Raw genomic sequence first — 4,102 nt, 5'->3', positions numbered from 1 at the left:
TTAATAAATGGAGTGAAACAGGTAAAAGTAAGTATCCTACAGCAAACACTTTAAAATACCTCCTTCCTTAAGTACTACTTGATGTGTTTATGTTTTCTTGATTTATTTTATAACCAATCATTTATTTTTATAACATAGTTCTCAAATTTATTAATTTATTTTGCAAATTAGCTGTTTGTCTTTATCTGAAAATTTCCATAGAACATAAAGCCATGTGTACTTTCCTCCATGTTGTACTCACAATATATAACATGGAATATATCAGAGATTCAATAAATATTTGATGAATGAGTTCTAAGCTAATTGTGTTTCAACTGTTTTTCAAATAAATGGACACATGTGTTATTACTATTTTTTTTTTATTCTGCAGACTTGATTTCCCCTTTTTAATATCAATAATTTCTTAACTTCATTAATCTCTGAACCAAACTTACTTTTACATGTTTTCATTATCTAATGAAGAAAGCAGCTGTCAGTTGAATAAAGAAGTAAGATTTTATTGAAATATAATCACACTATCAAAAAAATATGGAATGCCTTATGAATTTGTATGTCATTCTTGTTCAGGGACCATTTTAACCCTCTCTGTATCATTCCAGTTTTAGTATATGTGCTGCTAAAGCAAGTACCCCTAACTTTTTTATTATGGCTCAATTTTGTGATCCTTCTTTTCCCTAAGAGATTTCCAAACATTTCCTAAATTACTTAAATGTCTATTAGGTTATAAACCCCTCAAAGGAGATAAATTTCAATTTCATCTGTCTTTTAGTTTTCCCTCTCAAAAACATTAAATATTAACACATTGGTCTCAGAGAACCAGAAACTCAAACTAATTTCAGATATTTGTAGAGCTGATAATATTGTATAGACAATCGTACAACTTTTATGTCCACTTTCTATAGAATAGTGATATATAATTCTTTAAAGAGATCTGAAATTATGCTTCAGGGTCACATCATAGAGTGATATCTAAGTTGCATGTTAGATGTTTTAGGTATTGCATTTCACAGTTTACTAGAAAATAAAAAACAAATCTATTTTATATGGGGTGCTTTTTAATATTTTGGAGATTAATAAATTATCTCACGATGAACAGGTACAGAAAATCAGTATTTTGCTAAATCCCTTCTCTATTTACTTTGTTTCAATGTAAATTCTTATGGTTTATGCGTGAAAGGATATACAGACTTGATGAATTCATATATAGAGTGTCTTGTGCATGTTCATATATTTGTACATAAAAATATCTTTCCCTCACATGTAAATAAATTGCAATCACCAGCATGAAATGAGAACATGTGAAATGAACTGTTTTCTTCCATTGTTGAGAGAATAGCCAAAGCAGAATAAATGAAAGCTATATTATTATGTTGCTTCTATGTCCTTTTCCATTTATTGATAATCAACCCAGAGTCTTAAGCAATAAAAGTGTGGGCACAGTGTTAGCACTAGTGACATACCTTAAACCTGATAATGTATCCTAAGGGCATGAAGATTAATTATTCTTAAAGCAGAACCTGATTTAATGATACACAGGTGACATTTAAATTGCCATTCAGTAAATACTTTCTTACTTTCAAGATATTGGCTATAAAATCATTTAAGGATAAATAACTAAAGACTGTGGAGCAATTAAAAGCATATTTGAAAACGTAAGTGTTTTTGAAGAGTCATTTTATAATTTTTTTTATTATAATGCAGTTTCTGTAATTTTGCTTCTTTGTATTTAAACACAAAAATAGTGATATCAATATCAGGTAAGTTGAAAAATTACAAATAAAGATTGATTTACAAATTGATACTTAGTGATCCCTAACAATATCATTAAGTGAAATAAAAACTACATTTTCTAGTTGTTGTATGGGCTTGGTGAGAGAGAAGATAAAGAATTATTTCCTATTTCTCAGTGTGCATGGAATAAAGTCATAGTTAGAAAAGACTTCAGTGTTATATAATCATGTTCCATAAAGATAACAGAGGAGACAAAACTTTTATGCTCAATTTAAATGAAGAAATTATTGCATTGCTCTAGAAACAAAAATTCTCATTTGTCTCTTGATGTGGATTTCATATGGAAAATGTTCATATTATTTTGCGTTTTCTCCTTTTTACAAAATTTAGACTAAATAATAGTCCTTTGTGATTAAATAGAAGTCAATAGAGAACCTGCATCTTGGGAGGAAATTTTTACATCTCACACATCAGATAGAGCACTAATCTCTAGGGTATATAAAGAACTCAAAAAGCTAAGCACAAATCAATCAACAAATATATGAAAAAATGTTCATCATCTCTAGCAATTAGAGAAATGCAAATCAAAACTACTCTAAGATATCATCTCACTTCAGTCAGAATGGCAGCTATTGTGAAGACAACAATAAGTGTTGGCGAAGATGTGGGGGAAAAGGTACACTCATAGATTGCTGGTGGGACTAAAAATTGATGCAGCCAATATGGAAAGCAGTACGCAAATTCCTTGGAAATCCAGAATGGAACCACCATTTGACCCGGCCATCCTTCTCCTTGGTCTATACCCAAAGGACTTAAAAACAACATACTACAGGAACACAGCCACTTCAATATTATAGCAGCACAATTCACAATAGCTAAACTGTGAAACCAACAAGATGCCATTCAGTGCCGCAGTCTGGCTGGGCACAAAATCACGAGCCACTCAAGCAGGAACAAACTTTATTTTTGAAACTGCCACCAATGCCCCTTACGCTCCCGGGAAGATTGCTGACCCAAGCACGCAGCATTCTCCTGGAACCCAAGAGGAAGTTCCTCCTCCGGAATTCCCTCCTACCTACCATACTTCCCCAACCAATGGGAACTCTCCAGGAGTTCAGTAGCAGGCTGAGGTGGACAGCAGGAGTCCAATATCCATATGAATGCAGATCTTAACATAATCATATCATCTCAATGGCTTGCTGGAGTCACCTTTCAACCAAAAATGCCATGCATCATATTACTTGGCTGTGGCTCTTAGCATCTCCCCACTTCTGTTTAATTAAGCAACAAGCAATGTGGCTAGGGACTATGCCTGTTAGGTTTGTCCAATTTAACATATGGTTCTTACCCGTCATCGGATGAACTGACCTCTAGGCTTTAGCTTCCTGTCTTAGGTTGATACCACTGCACTTCAGTAGATGAATGGATAAAAAGAAGGTGGCATACATACACTATGGAATATTACTCAGAAATAAATGAGAATAAAATTATGGCATTTGCAGGTAAATGGAGGGCAATGGAGAAGATAATGCTAAGTGAAGTTAGCCAATCCCCCACCCAACAAAAATGCTGAGTGTTTTCTCTGATATAAGTAGGCTGATTCATAGTGGGGTATGGAGGGGGAGCATGGGAGGAATAGACAAACTTTAGATAAAGCAGAGGGGTGGGAGGAAAAGGGGGGCAGAGGGTAAGAAAAATGGTGGAATGTGATGGACATTATTATCCAAAGTACATGTATGAAGATGCAAATTGGTGATAACATATTTTATATATAACCAGAGATATGAAAAATTGTGCTGTACATGTATAATAATAATTGTAATGCATTCTTCTGTCATTTATTTTTGAAAATTCAATTAAAAATTAAAAAATATTTTAGTTGTCAAAAATAATAACATTGATGCAATAATATTCAATAGATTGCAGACTTTATTTGAATCCTCTCAGCTTTACCACTAACCAAATTTTTGCCTCAATAAACAGTTTAGGATGCCACATACCATTTAGAGAACAATCTGTGACAAGTTCTCAATGTTTCCTTACATTTAAGGACCTTGACATTTTGAAGAATACAGGCCAGGTAAACTAGGGTTATATATCTGAATGTGAATAACAAAGATCAAAATATACTTCTCATCTCATCATGTCAGAGTACATGATATCAATGGAAATTACTATGGATGCTATATACTTTAATCACTTGGTTATAGTGATATCTCTTATTTTTTACCCCTGTATGTTACTACGTTTATCTTTTATGCTCTAAGCATTAGAGGCAGGTCACTAATTCTAACACAAAGGACAACAAATAAGACTCTCCTGACTGAATAAAAAGGAATACTAAATAATTTATGTACACATATAAAAATTC

The 4,102-nt window shown here is 32.8% G+C and overlaps 1 non-coding gene across 1 annotated transcript; it reads right to left on the bottom strand.

Moving 5' to 3' along the window:
* Positions 1-522: 522 nt before the first annotated feature.
* Positions 523-629, bottom strand: LOC143389100 (U6 spliceosomal RNA). Its single transcript, XR_013090101.1, has one exon. It is a non-coding gene; the product is annotated as a U6 spliceosomal RNA (small nuclear RNA).
* Between the last annotated feature and the right edge of the window lie 3,473 nt (positions 630-4,102).

This window comes from Callospermophilus lateralis, unplaced genomic scaffold (genome assembly GCF_048772815.1).
Source record: "Callospermophilus lateralis isolate mCalLat2 unplaced genomic scaffold, mCalLat2.hap1 Scaffold_43, whole genome shotgun sequence".
Lineage (NCBI taxonomy): Eukaryota > Metazoa > Chordata > Mammalia > Rodentia > Sciuridae > Callospermophilus > Callospermophilus lateralis.
The sequence above is the reverse complement of the archived record's forward strand: the minus strand, read 5'-3'. Positions and strand labels throughout refer to the sequence as shown.